Source organism: Strigops habroptila, chromosome 5, assembly GCF_004027225.2.
Source record: "Strigops habroptila isolate Jane chromosome 5, bStrHab1.2.pri, whole genome shotgun sequence".
NCBI lineage: Eukaryota > Metazoa > Chordata > Aves > Psittaciformes > Psittacidae > Strigops > Strigops habroptila.
The window spans coordinates 50,159,709-50,176,899 of NC_044281.2; the positions used below are offsets into that span (position 1 = coordinate 50,159,709).

At 42.8% G+C, this 17,191-nt stretch overlaps 1 protein-coding gene across 1 annotated transcript in view; it reads right to left on the reverse strand.

Moving 5' to 3' along the window:
• The window catches only part of GPR39 (G protein-coupled receptor 39), an 85,961-nt gene that overhangs the window by 4,000 nt on the left and 64,770 nt on the right, over positions 1 to 17,191 (reverse strand). The gene's annotated exons all lie outside the window — the stretch shown is intronic.

Genomic DNA, 17,191 nt, shown 5'->3' on the forward strand with positions numbered 1-17,191 from the left:
GGTGAAAAATGAGCTGCTTGTGCCTGTTTGCAGTGCAGTGAGGTGAGTCTTTTGGGGGGTGGGAGAAGAAGGCTGTAAAACTTTGTTGTTTTCCAGGGACGAGTAATTGTTCATTTTTATGCTTGAAAAAAAATGCTTGTGGATTCAAAGAAGATGCACCATGTAAATAAACACACTGACAAATTCATAAGATTTTTTCCAACTGGTCACACTTGACGTGAAGGTATGAAGTAAACTGAAGTGCAGCAGCAGGGCCCATCAGAAAAGCTTTCTGTTCAGACCTTAGCATATGAAATATTTTGACTGCATTACTGCTGCCATCAATTTGAACTTGTACACAGGCCATAGAACTTTGTGTTGTACTGTAAAGTGCAGAAGGTGCTTAAACTACATTGTATCAGCTTGAAAGTAAACCAAACTGCCTCTTACACCAGGACTGATGCATTTTTCCCTTGAGCTTGCTGCCTGCTAGGAGCTAAACTCTCTCATTTCATTTCATATCCACCCTTCCCTTCCTCTAGATCTTATTAAAGTGAAAAAAATTAGCAGCTCCATTTTTTTTTTCCCCCCATTTTCCTGACCACTGCACTGAAGTGACACACTAGATGAGAACAAAGATTTATCTTCCATGGAATATTGATGTTTATAAACAAAGTAATGCTGTGGTCCAGTGACCTCCATCACTGGTGCTTGAAATTTCCAACATACACTTGAATCTCTCAGTTTAATCATCAAAAGTGCATTAGCCCATATACCATACCCTAGCTGACTATATGTAAGTGAATATATCTCAACCTGTAAGTAAGTGTTTGAGCTTACAAGTCATTTAACACTGATATAGATATTTCAAGGTAACAAAAAAAAAAAAGACAGACATGAAAAGATCCTTGACTAAAACCACTTCAAAAAGCTAAGTCATAAACCAGCCACAAAATAGCTTACCTAGAATAGGAACTACCACATTTGACTATTACTTTAATCTGAAAAAAACCCCACCCCAAAACTCTTTAAAAACAAATCATACCAATTTAACAATGATTTGAATTTGGGAATTGTTACTGTAACTTCCCAAAAGTGTATCTTTCAGTATTAATTCTTACTATGTGACAAAGGATCACTTATGTAGTAAAATAAACCTAGCGTTTAACCACCAATAATAGAACTATGCATTTCTGGCACCAACTGGGAGTTTGGCAGTCATCTATCCCTTAGCAATACTTTTTTATTACTCAGAACATTCCTCTGGGCCATAGGGGACTGAATTAAATTCATTATGAACTTTACTGGGAAGAATTTTAAATACATGCAAAAGTCTGGCAAAGTAGAGAGGGCTGCCTTCTCCACCCTTCCAGATCTTGCTTGTTCTGCTCTTGAATAGATTTTTGTCTTCCTTTCTGCACCTGAGCATTTAAATCTGTCCCCTTTTATAGCCCAACATCTCCCCTCTACCCTGGCCTCTGCCAGCCATCCCACAAAACTTGGGATTGTCTACAAAATGATCATGGTCTCTAGGAAATGCCAACAACATGCTGTATTTGGCTGCCATAGCCCGTTAACTAAGGCTGTTGTAGCGACTCATGTACATGCTCATTTGTCCGTGCAACTTAACCCTGGCACAATAAGGTCTGCTGGCCTCTGCTGCTCCTCTCATCATCGTTACCCTAAGCAGCCTTAAACCTCAAATTTTGCTTTTCTGTGATTTAATTAATGGCAAAAAGGCAGGTTCTCAACATCTGCTTGTAAACTGACATTTAAATGGCAATTGTCAGTGGAATGTAAGCATATGGTTACTGAGTTATGAGTCAAGTGCAGGCAGTGATGCAGCTGGGTCAGAGGGAAACTTCTCAGTGCACATTTCACATTTGCATACTTGGCCCAACTATTCTCAAAGGTATAATGTGACATGAATGCCCTATGCCTAAATCACAAAGTCTTCCAACCATGTGTCAAAGGTACTGGCTCCCAAAAGAGGAAAATACTGAGACCACCCCTCATTATTAAGTTTACTGTCCTAAAGCAATACTAATCACAAGGAAAGCACTTGTTTCTGATTTGATTCTGCTACAAACGGCTTTGAAATCACAAGCAAATACACCTTAGAGCTAATTGGGTTCTTGATGGTCATGGTACCAGCCACTACTAATTCAGGACAAGGAAGAAAACAAAGACTCCAGGACTAATTAAGAGTGTTACTTTCAGGAGGTGGGATTTGGGCGTGTATTTATGCTATGTTTATTATTTTAACCAGGACTCAAAAATCTTGCTTTTGATTAGAAATAGGAACATCGGGCATTAGGCTATTGTCTTTCTAGCTTTTGAGAAAACATCAAAAGTCATGCACCACAGTCTTCAGTCACTGAGATGACCTTCCCAACTGCAGATCAATGCAGTGCTGGCTTCCAGCAGCTGCAGGTGCTCTGCGCCTCCGCTGCTGCAGTTGTCTGCAAGTGAGAAGTCAGCCACCATATGCTTATTGTCTACTGACAATTGTCATTGAAATGTCAGATTACAAACAGCTGTTACTTTCATTGCTGCAAGTCTGACTTGTGAGTGCAGCAAAGAAACCAACCGGAGTGATAGCAAATGGCTGTTGGCACTGCTTGGCAATGCTGTCAAGCAGCAGGAGCTAGGCAGGCTTCACTTCCTCGGTGGTGTTAAACTGAGGAACACTGGAGCACCTCAAGGAGGGGACTGCCTTTGCTCTCCAGCCTCAAGGATTTCCTACCAGTGCTGCTTCTGGCAGGTAAGAGTTTGGAGAAGTTTCTCTAGTCTACCAGCAGCTGGATAGATTTTCAGATCCAGACTTTCAGCTTTGAACAGCTTCTCGTGAGTAGCTAGTGTTCAGCCACTACCCAGATCAACACAGGACTCAAACGCTCTCTGTCTCTGACCAACAGCAACTGGCTGTTGATGAACAGAAGGGTGTGCAGGGGGTGGGAGAAAGGAACACATTTTTTACTATTGCTCCCAGACTACCCCAACAGCTCCCTTGTGTTTGAAAGCAAGAGGAACAACGGCATTTCTTTAGTGCTTCTGTGCAACTCACAGTGTTTCTGCCTAACTGCCAGAGCTCGTATCTGCACATAAATGGGTCCCTATAGCACAAATCATGTGCTAAAAGGGTTAGCACATGCAGCACTTTGTAGATCCCAAACAAGTCTTGTGACATTCGGTGCTGTCATGTCTGCATCCCTTTTGTGCAGCCTGCCCTCATCATCCAGATAGGAAGCCACTATCATCTGAGATCTAGAATTACGATAAAAAGGCACTAGGATGGACTAGAATGATAATCCTTCAGACACAGTGAAGCAGCCACTCTCTTCTTGCCCACACACACTTGCTTCTTGGAACAAATGCAGGAGGCCCAAATAGGCCACGGTGTCCTCTGTGGTACAGAATGCCCACAAATCAAGTTCTAGCTGGCATGCAGATGCAGAGTGCCACATGTAACATAGGCATGAAGTAAGCTTGCCACAAGTCTCCTAACAGATCTGCAGCTGTCCTCCTGTTCCACATTAACAGCATCATTTCATAGGCAGTGATTGACCACTGGATCTCAGAAGCAAAGTCTGGTCGATTTGTGTCCTGCACGCCGCGCTATGCCTCCGTGTCTGTGCGCTGTTAAGTAGCTCTTTCTGTCTTGGTTACAGAGTTGCTGCAGGAAGTGCCACCAAGCAACTAGTCTATAAAACAGACACAGTGGGTTTGCTGCCCCTTCCGCTAGTGATAGTTAACTTCACATTTCCCAAAAATCAATCACTCAATCCTGTATTCAGTGCAGACTGTCACGACCATCAATAAGGGTTTTGCTTGAATGAGGGCTGCAGTGTGCTCCATGTGCAGGACAAAACATCTGATGAAATTTAAAACGGGAAAAGAATACTGAAGGGAGTTTACCCTTTTCCCTCTCTACCACATGCAAGTTTCTGCTGCTGAAGGACAAACGTTATAATAAGCACATATTGATGAATGCTAAGGTGAATGTAAAAATGAATTAACCTGGGAGATAAATATTGATATTGCTTTGTCTGTGTCAATATTTAGTTCAAGGGACAATAAATTTTTACATTCTCTGAAGCAAGTCAATACGCGCATTGCTACATACATTTTGTATAAGATCAAATTATTGAGCAACTCTGTTCCTTTTATTCTCAACTTCCAGAATCACAGATTTGCCTTTCAAAAATGCTTCTCTGGAAGAGAAGGAGGGAATAAGTAAACTATCCCTACTATCCCTACTCAGGCAGTAGCTACAGGAAGAAGAGAAGAGATATGGCAAGTGTATATTTCCCAGTGATTTCTCCATTGGAGTTTTTCTAACCACCTGGGAGATCTGCTGGCTCGCTTTGGGATCTGACAGTGGATCTGGGCTGGCTGCTAAGTGTGCAGCCTGCCCAGAGAACAGGCATTTCTTCATCAGCGACTTGCTGCCTTTGCTGTGGAGCCACTTTGTGTATAGAGAACACATGCAGGGGTGCCTCTGGCAAAGCAAACTTAAATAAAATCCAGCCCCTGCTCCTGCGTGGGCTGGCACTGCAGGGATAAAGGACAAAGGAGGTGGTGAGACAACATTTTTATCACCAGCACAAGCAGGCAAATCTCCAAGCGCTCACAGAGAGGCTCTGGCAAACACACCACAGCCCTTCTCAGAATGGGTTTAAAATGAACAGAAGCCAGTAGCAAACTAGTTATCTTTATAAATGCTGCTGAACAATTAAGCATATGGCCTGGGACAAACAGTTGAAAACCAGCTCCATGTACATCTGATCCTGTCAACAGCCCCCAGCAGAAAAAACAATGGACCTGCAATTCCCATAGCCCCTAGAGGAATTTGGGTCCATCCAGTGATCATTATGCTCCTCCCAGCCTCAAGGGCACTGTGCAATGAGGCCATGTCTCATTAGCAAGCACAGTTGGGTGACAGGACAGTGCTGTCCCACAATATGGTGCAATAAATGAAAGGCACAGAGAAGAACCAAGCTGCCTCTTGATGCAATAAATGAACCAAAACTGCAAGGCTTTAATCAATAAGTTGCTGTTCTGTTGCACATCAAATCACGTATCTTCCAACTGAAGACACCATTAATGGTCTCGCTAAATCACAAATGCTAAAACCATGCATGCATTCCTCCCGTAAATACCCACCCAAAGCAGCGATGTGTTCAAGCGTGGGACAGTGACAACACAGGGAATTATTTCTTTCATTTTTAAAAGCTTCCATAGATAACTGGAGTTGTCAGGTACATTGAAAATAATTTCACATAAGCATTTGCCACCTTTGGAGTCAGAAAATCACCTGCAGCTGCTTTTGATACTTCATTTCACAGGAGACTAATTGCCACTGTAAATCATCACGAAGACCCAGGAGTTGTTAGCAGAATCTGAAACGTATGTCTTCTCACTTAGATTGGACTGCACTCTCTCTGCTTCAAATATCCTTAAGGGTGCTACAAGATCACTGAGACCAAACTGGCTTATCAGAGATTCTGGCCCCATGTTGTGTCATTGGGCCAAAGCAATGACACAACAGAACAACAGTATGTGTACAATGGTCTGGTTGAAACCCCTGCATTGCCCAACAGGTTGCTCAGTTCAGGTCCTCCCTGCTCTACTGCACATGCTTCTTCTTGACTGGCAGCAAAGAGCTGCTCTAGGCTGGACACAGCACAGCAATATCATCTCAGCTATGCGCTGGCTAAGGATGAGGTGAATTTCGTGTTTCCATCAATGTCATCTCTAATCGAAACTAATGCTTGAAGGAACCTGCCCAGCAGAACCTGCACTTCCTTGCAAAGTGATGATGTTTCAGTCTGTGTTGTATTTCAGTCCTCTACAACTGATAAACAGTATATTGGGTTGAAACCCACAAACATTCCCATTAAACAGGGAGAAGATTACGAAGGCTTACATGGGGCTGAACCAAAGTTTCAAGTCTGTGTACCATGGATCCATCCAGCTGGGACTTACAGGACACTACAGTAAAATCTTTTCTGACTCTGCAATACAAAAACGTAACAGCTTCCAGGGATCCCACCACACACTTCTCCACAAGCAATGCCAAACAGAGCCCTTCAGAGGAATAAACTATTTTTGCTTTGCACTGTCACTGAACAGCCCTCAGCCGTTAGGTAGAGTGAAACTGGATGCATCAGAAGTTGTCAGGGGAACATAGATATGCAGAATATAATTAGTGAGGACACAAGTGTTAACAGTTCTACTTCTTAGCAATTTAAAATATCTGACAATTATCTTCAGTTATTAGCAGGGTCAAGTTTTGCTTCTCAAATATTTTTAAATACTGCTGTTTCACAGTGCAAACACTAGAAAAAACTAGAAATACTCAAGGAAGTTTCATGGCAGAAGTATCGTTACTGAACATGAGCAGCCTTTTTGCAAACCAGCGATTAAAGACATGATATGCTTTTAAAAGCCATACATGCTCACACATTGCCAGAGGAAATCATGCCAGTTTTAATAGTTTGTATTGGGTTTGCACAACATGGTTTTGGTAGTGGGGGGCTACAAGGGTGGGTTCTGTGAGAAGCTGCTAGAAGCTTCCCCCATGTCTGATGGAACAATGCCAGCCTGCTCCAAGATAGACCCACCTCTGGCCAAGGCTGAGCCCGTCAGTGACGGTGATAGTGCTTTTGCGATAACGTAGTTAAGAAGGGGAAAAAACTGTGCAACAACTGTGGCCTGAGAGACGAGTGAGAACACGTGAGAGAAACAACTCTGCAGAGACCAAGGTCAGTGCAGAAGGAGGGGAGGAGGTGCTCCAGACACCAAAGCAGAGATTCCCCTGCAGCCTGTGGTGCAGACCATGGTGAGGCAGGCTGTGCCCTGCAGCCCGTGGAGGTCCATGGTGGAGCAGGTCTCCAACTGCAGCCTAGGGATGACCCAGTGCTGGAGCAGTTCATTAAGAACTGCAGCCTGTGGGAAGGACTCACTTTGGAAAAGTCCATGGAGGACTATCTCCTGTGAGAGGAACCCCATGCTGGAGCAGGGGAAGAATGTGAGGAGTCCTCCCCTGAGGAGGAAGGAGTGGCAGAGACAAGGTGTGATGAACTGACCACAACCCCTATTCCCTGTGCCCCTGCACCACTGAGAGGGGAGGAGGTGGAGAAAATCAGGAGTGAAGTTGAGCCCAGGAAGAAGGGGGTGTGGAAGGAAGGTGGTTTAAGATTTGGTTTTTATTTCTCATTACCCTGCTCTGATTTGGTTGGTAATAAATGAAATAATTTCCCCAAGTCAAGTCTGTTTTGCCTGTGATGGTAACTAGTGAGTGATCTCTCCCTGCCCTTATCCTGACCCACAGCCTTTTGTTATGTTTTCCCATCCCTGCCCAGCTGAGGAAGGCAGTGATGCAGGGGCTTCGGTGGGCACCTGGCATCCAGCCAGGGTCACCCCACCACATTCTTAAAAATTATTATGGAGATGGTAACACATTTATAGCCACTGTGATGCAGTGACAACAGCACCTCTGAAAATCTTCCCCACACAAGTTCCTGCCTTTAATGGTCATTTATTTCTTCTGTTCATTATGTTAAAAATTGTACTTCAAATATGAGTTTATGTGGCTCTTCAGCTTTAATCTTCCAATCTCAAACTTCATATTAGCACTCATCTACTATAATTCAGTCTCAAATGTGCACAACTATACCAAGAAATGATGGACCAGTCTCTGATACTGTAACTGGATAATTAATTTTCTAACTGGAGTGCCACAGCAGTATCCCCACAGCGTGGTGAGCCCCCATGTGCGGGTGAGCCTTCTGGGTCACTACACCAACACACCACAGTGCTCTTCTGGGGATCCCAACTCTGTGGATGAAGCAAGCTGGTCACTGCACAGCCGAGGCTGCCGCAAAACACAAAACGTAACAGGAAATTTCATATACCCCCTTGTGCTCTTTGGTGCTTTCCCTCACATAGGTGGGTAAACAGTCATGAAATCTTTACGCCTTACAGTAAATACCAACTTGGCATTTGAAGCAATGATCGACTGTTTCATTCAGGTGCCCATCTCATGTGGTTTGTCAATAAAAGCCACAAAATCCAGCATCTACTTTTGAATCATTCATTTCCATTCACTACACTAAAAACATAACTGAAATTTTAAACCAGAGCTACTTTGGCAAAAAGAATCTTGTGGAAATATACATAGACTCAGCACAAGAAGACATACTAGGGTAAAAGAAATAAATTTTAAACTGCTTATTTTTAGAAATTTTAACATTCCAGCTTTCAGAAAAGACTTGCTTATTTGAAATTGTTATTTCTGCATTGAGAAAGTATATTTAAGAAACACTAATATGAACACAACTATGTAGAAGGGAATAGGTTTACTTTTTATTGATGCTTCTCCCTTGCAAAACAAATTCTTGCCATGGTTGCTTTGATTTTCTTTTAGAAAGAGTGAAGACTTGTTTTCTTTCTGCATTGGCAAAACAATAGGAAAAATACATCTTCCACATAAATCTCATTTAAATTCTGCATTCTAACTAGCAAACACAATTTGGAATCGAGAGGGTTTTTGTTTTTACATTACAAAACAAGCCATTGCAACATTAAACAGCTCATCTATTGCAATTCAGCAGGAGAAATCATTGAACAATCAACTACAGAATACAAATACAGAAAGACAATATATTAGCTCAGCAGATACATAAGATACTTGTGAGCTTTGCCAGAAAGACAAGCTTGAGCTATATGTTATATGGATCTGATCATCACAGGGAATCAGCAAAGCTCTTCCTAAGCGAGAGATATTATCAATCTCTAAGTTGGATTTTTGTATCAAAAGCCCCAAAATGAAGAAAACTTGCTGTTTTGTAGCAAGTGAGATGAAAATGGAATTATTGACGCACAAATGGTAGCAAGATTATGCTTGCCAGCCGCTTTAAAAGAACAAATGCAATTGGAGTTTATGTTTAGCAGCCTAAGTGAGAGGACAAACCAAAGAAAATTGCCATAAAAATTACATGTAGTTATCCAAATTCTACACCAAAACCCGCAACAAGAACCAGGATCCAGGCAGTGGAATAGCAGAAATGCACCAAGGCAGACCTGGCACTAGTGGCATGAAGGCTGATAGTGGCTGTGCTTTGGGACTGAAGGCCAATTTATTGCTCTCCTCTGTCCCTGAGGAAGGTGACTGTGTCAGTCCAGTAAGATACTGACTGGTGCCTCAGCTTCCTTTGTTGGAAGGAAAGGGTGTTGCATTGGATCAAACCTTTCATTTCTTCTTCCACCCTGATTTAAAATCTGGCCACAACGGTTACATGCACCACCCAAACTGTGTCTGGAGCTAAAACCCACTGCATATAGCCTTTGCAACTCTATCATAATGCAAATATATTTTATATAGATATTGATATGGGTGAGGCTGTCTGTCTTGAACAGAAGGTACCTTTCTGTCCAAGGAAAGGCAGGTGGGTGCTGCAGAGTGGTGTAAGAGGGCCATGGGGCTGCTGCAGCAAACTGGGTACAAAGAGGTCCCGCACCAGCACGTGGGAGCCGTTAGTCCTCAGAAGCTCATCCTTAGGTAGAATCATTGAGGAAACAACCTACACAGGCCAAATATTTCTACTACAAACCTGGCATGGGCAGGTGAAAGGCTGCCTGAAGGTCTCTCACGTTCTTCTAAACTCATCAGCTGCCTGCTTTTTCTGACAGCAGTGAGCCTTTTCCTGCTCTGAACAGATTCCTCTTATTTTTGGAGGGAAGACAACATTCTTTTCTGGAAACATTGGCGCGAGAAATGGAATGAGGTTTTTGGGGCGTCAGACAGCTATCTTATGGAAAGTGTGGGAGAGGGGGAATCTTTGATTCAGCCATATCCAGTACAGCTACAGTGGTCATTCCAACACTGCAGGTGAATGAAGACCGAGCTCCGGTCTGACTCCTTCAGTGTGTCCTGGCCATCACGTTGATGGGGGAAACATAAAGTAACTATTACACAAGGCAGTGTTATTCTTCAAATTAGGCCTAACCTTTGATAATTTGGATCAAAGCCTTGAGTAGTGATAAAGCTACTTAAAACTGCATGAAGAAAAATGTCCTGGCCAAACACTGCTTGTTTGCATCTTCCCTCTGAGAAGGCTGTTCAGGGAGCAGTAGTATTTCCATTGCAGCAAAGTCTCTTTGCTAACACCTGAATCTCCTTATATTTACATTTCAGAGCTGTCCAGAAAGTTGGCATGAATGCAAACATGTCAAAACCTTCTTTCTCAAACCCTTTCAAGGAATACATATGCAAGATAAAGAGTATTCTTCCCCCTCGCCACAAGCTTGGCAGCAGTCTAATTCAAAGTCTGTGAGGCTCAAAGTCTCCCCATACCATGTGAGAAGGTGAACGTGCTCTGCGAAATGGCATTCAAATAAACACCTGAACATGGGTTCACTGAGCACTCGGGCACCGTTTAGTTTGGAGCCTTGTGTCTGGGTTGTGATATTTGCACTTTGCTTTCAGATAGCTGCTGGGGACTTCCAAAATGTCTCAGCTAGGCAGCAAGCAGCAATGGCTCACAGCAAACATCAGGCAGCATTTCTTCCTCTCCTCTATATATGCAATCTCAGTATTGTATCTTAGTATTAGTAAAAGATGTCACATCATTTTGTTCTATATAATTTATTGGAAGTAAACCCCCTTATAATGACTTTTAACTTCAGGAAAAAACAGTGCATGTTCCTTTCTTTATCCAAGCCATACAGGGTATATTTTTGCTAGCCTTTTAACTCTCTTTTATTTCCTTGAAGTGAATCCACAGCTAACTAGAGTATTCCAGGTGTAATTGGAGCATGCAGGTCAGTCTATCTTTTGTAGCACCTTTCCAAGAAACACTAAGAACTATAAGATATTACTGCAGACCTGAAAAAACTAATTAAGCCAGAGCTCCAACTACCTGACAGCTTGCTCTCTCCCTCTCTCCCAGAAAATACAAAAACAAAACAGAGCTTCTTAGAGGAAATCTATAAACAAAGAAGAGGAAACAAGATGTGGCAATGCATTTGATTCAATTATGCACTTTTTAACGTAAATTCTGGAATCTGGTGATAAATATGGTGTTTTCTGGAGCACGGTGAAGATACAGGGGATTTTAGCAAGGACTAAATATACCCTACTATAAATTACAAAACACATTTCTTCTTCCAGGCTCATGCAGTTGGCTCCAACTTTGGGGACACAGGACCACAGTAATGGAAAAAAGACTTTTACAGTAACCCTTTCAAATTTAATAAATATATGACTATGAAAGGGAGAAAGAAGATCACTAAATATCAGTATTTCCAGCAACTGAGAGGGCAATTATTAGCATTTGGGAACTTTCCTATGCATTTATATAGCACCTTAAGTTCAACTGCTGGCCTTCAGTCTGACCTGTACCATGACAGAAATAGATAATCCTATTGCTTCTGACATTGCTATGTAATTAAGTAGCCGCTCTGCCCCCATTAACATAGCTATATCCACTATCCACTTTCATTTCTCATCTTTTTTCCAGAACAGCCTCTTACTTTGAAATAAGTTTTTCAACTCATTCCTATTGAATCATAGAATCATAGAATCGTAAGGGTTGGAAAGGACCTTAAGATCATCTAGTTCCAACCCCCCTGCCATGGGCAGGGACACCTTGCCCTAAACCATGTGGCTCAAGGCTCTGTCCAACCTGGCCTTGAACACCGCCAGGGATGGAGCATCCACAACCTCCCTGGGCAACCCATTCCAGTGCTTCACCACCCTCACTGTAAAGAACTTCTTCCTTATATCTAATCTAAACTTCCTCTGTTTAAGTTTGAACCCATTACCCCTTGTCCTACCACTACAGTCCCTAAGGAAGAGTCCCTCCCCAGCATCCTTGTAGACCCCCTTCAGATACTGGAAGGCTGCTATGAGGTCACCACGCAGCCTTCTCTTCTCCAGGCTGAACAGCCCCAACTTTCTCAGCCTGTCTTCATATGGGAGGTGCTCCAGCCCTCTTATCATCCTCATGGCCCTCCTCTGGACTCGCTCCAACAGCTCCATGTCCTTTTTATGTTGAGGACACCAGAACTGTACGCAGTACTCCAAGTGGGGTCTCACAAGAGCAGAGTAGAGGGGCAGGATCACCTCCTTCGACCTGCTGGCCACGCTTCTTTTGATGCAGCCCAGGATACGGTTGGCTTTCTGGGCTGCAAGCGCACACTGCCGGCTCATGTTAAGCCGTTAAGATGTTTATTGACTAAAACATCTTGGGAAGACCTTGTTCTTGAGCTTTGTAAGCTATTCATCTGCTCATGAGTGAAATTCTAACTCTGAAGAGCTAATAGAACTAATTTTTCTTAAAATATTCAAGACATTAAAAAAAAAGTCTAAATCATCTTCTCATGTGGCAATAAACTTCTTTAACCAGTAGCCAGTGTAGTAAAAGGCAGGCAGGTCTCTCCTAATTTACCAGAGCAAAAATGGATTTTTTTCTCCTTGAAGTCATAGAGCCAAAGGCCTAGACTCAGTGCGCATGAACCGCAGGCAGCTGTGCTGCAGGCAGTAGGATGCCCCTACAAACCCTGCCTCTCACCTTTAATGTCAGGGAAAACAATTTTTGGAGGCTGAACTGGTAAAGTCTATTAGAGCAAGCACATGGCAGGAGATCTGCTCTGGGACACTGGAATCCTCGATCTCTTTACTAAGGTAGCTGGAACATGCAAGGTCAGCTAATTTGCTGCCACACACTAAGCAAATAAAGGTACCTCATTTGCTTCAAGAATCTTCCATCTACAGAACCTCCTTAAATTGAGAGACAGCATCTTCAAAAAACAGATACTTCCTTCCTACTGCTTTCCATTTACCCAAGTTAACTTTTTTTGGACAAAAAAAGTCCTGCAGAGGTGGAAACTAATTCAAGGTAGGTAAAAGCAATTGTGTACACTGGTAAACAAGAATGAACACAGAGGAAAAACATCTTTTAAAAGGCTGGTGCATAACACTGGGATTGCGCTTGCTCTGCTGCCCTACGTCACCTCATCACCTCAGTGACTGCAGGATTCCTGCTACACCCGCTCGGAACATGGCAATAGCATCAGATGCTGAATGCAGCTGAAGACCCATTTAATCAGTAGCTGATCACAAAGACCAAAATTTATTTGCTTGTATTTTCTGATAACAGGAAAATGGTTTCAGACCTTACCGGTGCAGCCATATGTCTACAATATATTGTATTATTTTTTAAATTCTGTGTGCAGTCAATCATATTACCATGCCCTACAGGAGGTTTTTGCTAAGCACTTACAAAAAAACCCCAATGCATACAGTGCAGAAAAGCATCACAGCATACTATGAAGGCTCATGCTTTATTTTACATTCTTTATTTGCCCAAAATAGTTGTTGTTCTGCACTCAAACTCATATTTGTAATAAAAACCCTACTCAGCTGCTCATATACTAAAGAAACTATTCATGACTGAATAATGTACCAATTCAAAAGCAATCTCTCTAAGCTACAGGAAACCTCTTGAGTTGCAGTCTGAATAAAATGAAGCCTCAACAAAATGAACCATTTCGAAACTAAATGAAAATTTAGCAAATTGATCTGAACAAGAAAATCTTATACACAATGCAATGTTTTTAGCAAGAATAGAAAAGCCTGTTAGAGATTATGTTTGGGGGGGGGGGGGGAAATCACACCAATAAATCAAAAGATGGTGTTATTGTTTCTTTGCTCATTTTTCTAAAGCAGGATATTTCATTCTATAACAGGATAGTGAGTTTATAAGTTTCTGCTTAAAGAAAAACTGGCAAGTGCTGAGAGAAGAAAAAATCAAAACCAAACAACTGAAAAGTTTGATGTTTTCTCGAAAGATATGTTCTCTTTTCCGGCTTTAATTTTTAATCCACATTTCGGTGCACATGGCACCTCACAAACCCCTCAGCTCCGAAGTTACTCTGAGATCAGCACACCAGTAGCCAGCCTGGTCTAAAAAGAAAAGTAGTGTTTGTGCGCTGCCATAAGCTAGTGGAGCAAAATGACTGCAGATAAAATTATGAAGTTGCTGAAGCAATTTATACTGCCACGATGAAGAGCTGAGGGAGGGACAGAAGCAAATGCTGGAGGTGCTGTCATCCAGCAGCACAGCAGGAACGTAAAGGTAAAGGAAGAAGGGGAGAGGGGACAGTAAGAGATGAGGCTTGAAGGCAGTGATCATATCAAGAATCTCTTCTTTTTCTGAAGTGGCATGCCACAAGAAAATGATATTCCCACTGAACCAGTAAATTATTCTGTTTTCCATGAAAGTGACTTCAAGCAAATAAGGAGCTGGGAGAAAAGAAGGTCTAGCAATGCAAAAAGCACAATTTGCAGTTGGAAGCTGATTTTGAACGAGAGTCAGATGAGACACCTTTAGAGAAGACACATCGCTCAACCTCCTCTAGGACAACTAGGACCTAAAATGGCAGTTATACAATTAGCAAGCACAAAAGGCTTTTTTAATGAATAAATAAATAAATGAATAAGGTCAGCAGGCTCAAGACTGTGTTAAGAGGTGTCAGTGTTGGTGTATGTGCCAGCAGCAGGCAGGGACTCTTTCCCAGATAGAGACATACACTGGGTTGGGCTTTAAAGAAACCTACTTCCCTATCTGGTCCCAGGGGCAAAATTAAAAGTCTGTTGTAACAAGATGAGCAGGAGCATTAGGCATGTGGGACTCAAAAAGACATTTTACCCATCTGAAGCACTAGAAGAAAGAATTTGCATTGTACATTTGTATGGAACAAGGGATTTTTTTTTTTCCCCCTAATGAAGTAGTATTGAAATATGCAAACTATGCACTGTTCTCTCATTCTGCTTGAATTAGTGATTTACAATGACAGTTTACTTTTAATTCCACACCTGGAAAAAGGAGATAAATCAAGTGATAAGCTGCCGACAAGGTCTCAAAATGGAGAGCATTTTACCCAAGAGTTGCTTGGAGCTTGCTGAGCTGGCACTGCATTTTAGCAGATCCGGCAAGGTTATCAATTAATGACAGGAGCCAAAGCCAGTTACGACACTGTAACAAACACCACTGGTGCACACTCTGCCTCTATGTTTTTAAGGGAAAAGAAAGAAAAAAGCTACTGACTTCAGAAAGTGTTACAGGGACAAATGAACATCAGCAACCTGCTTCTTGTGAGCACTAAGCATGCCTTGCCATAAAGAAAATCTCCTGCGAGCCTGAGAGCTGCAGGTACCCCTCAGACCTGAGATAGTGTCATGGAGCAGGGCAATGTCCTACACCCTCACGGGCTGGTGAGAACTGCAAGCAAGGCTCCAATCACATCCCCAGGATGACAGGCTGCTGAGCCAAAGCAGCAGCCAAATGTTATGGGGACTGTCCCCAAAACCAGTGTGATGTGCAGAGAGGAGCACAGCTGGCTCCTGTTTGGTACCACAGGACTTATGGGTGCACAACACTGGCTGCCACTCTACTGTACCCACCTGCCCTGCCTGCAAATAGGGCCAGGGATAGCAAAATCTCTGCCAGAAAAAGGTTCATTTTCTCAGTCTGCATTTTTCCATTCAGAAGAGCCACTTCCCTGCACTGCTGGCTGGTGAAGCTCAGTGAGGCTCCCCCCTCCCACATCTCCTTGAGAAGTCCCCGGCCTCCCAGCCACCAGCACAGGGGTCTGGGGACACTCTCTCACAAGCCAGCAAATATTTATGCCATCTTACCAATGCCCTGGAGCAAAGAGGGGGCATTGGAGTTGGGAGAAAAGAAAAAAAACCCGAGGCCGGAAAACAAAACACGGGGCACAAAGAAACTAGGCACAGTAGTGCAGATTGACTTCTGTCTCCTAGAAACAGTTTAAAGAAAATGCCACAGCTTGTTTATGCTCATCTACCCTGTGTTTTGCTTGCCCCCACCAGCCAAGTTGGCATCCTCCCTGACGCTGTCCCATTGGTTTCCTGTGTAATGTGTCTAGGAAATCTAATTGTTTCAAGAAGCACTTTCTAGCTGTAGAAGTTCTTTAGAGCTGCCATGCTCTGTGGCAATATAAGTGTCTAAATAAATACGCAGAAGCGTGCTCGAGCCAGTAAGACTTCCAAGGAACCGAGAGATTTTTTTTCCCCCTTCAGTGCAGATCAAAGTAGTTCACATTTGTTTTTGTCAATACCAGTCATGCACTAAGGCACATGTACCAGTACTGAAGGGTGCCACATATTGCACTCTTGCAGTGTGACAATACAACAGGATTAACACCAGGGACGTGAATGCAAGATACTAGCAGCCAAGATAGACACACACACACAGACACAGACACACACACACACAATTTAAGCCATTCTATCTTGAAGCTAATGGAAAACCTCTCTGAATATTGCATGTAGAAATCCCTGATAGTTGTAAATAACTTTTTTTGTGTTCATATATAATGAAATAGCAGTAAGCAAATGTGGTTCAGTACTCAAAAGAAGAGGCTGTGAAGCAAATGCATCTTCAAGCCTGCACGCCAGAGCCACTGTCACTGTGCCACAGACTAATGGATTTCAGTGACAAAACGTGAGTGTTACACCTTTAACTATTAGATATTTTATGCAGCTTTAAAAGCAAAACAGTTGTTCCCACTTCCAAGCAGGAAAGTCCTATCCTCTCCAAGTGAAAAGGCAAACTGTAAGTTCACTTTTGATTAGAAGAACAAGACCAGTGATAACACACAGCCATAGCTGCACTTTAGAAAAAAACCTGAAAACTTAAAGCCTTGAATCTGAATGTCATGGTTGCTCTTTCCATAGGCCTCCTTGGTGAAGGAGTTTAATGTTTCTTGTTATTTGGGTTATGCCATAAGCTAGTTTTGGTTTAAAGGGCTCTTACATCATGCTGAAGCTAAGCACCATTCATGTCAGCACTCAGTGGCTTGGTGGAGCACCATGGCCCTTTAACAAGCCAGTTCTTGCCTCCTAATTCACATACAGTGTGACCTGTGAGGACCAGGACCTTGCACCAGGCTGGAGACTGCACCTGTCTCCAGGTGAACAAGTGTCTCGCACCCAAACAGGTACAGTTAGGCCTCCCTAGCTGTGGCACCAAGGACAATGAGCTGCTGGGTAGAATACAGACCCAAGGAAGGAAGGTGCCTGAACACAGGAAAACAGGTGAAAAGGGTAAATGCGCAGGAAACCTTCAGAGGCCTGCGTAACAGAATAAAATGGATATTTTTTCTTGCTCAAAAAAATTTA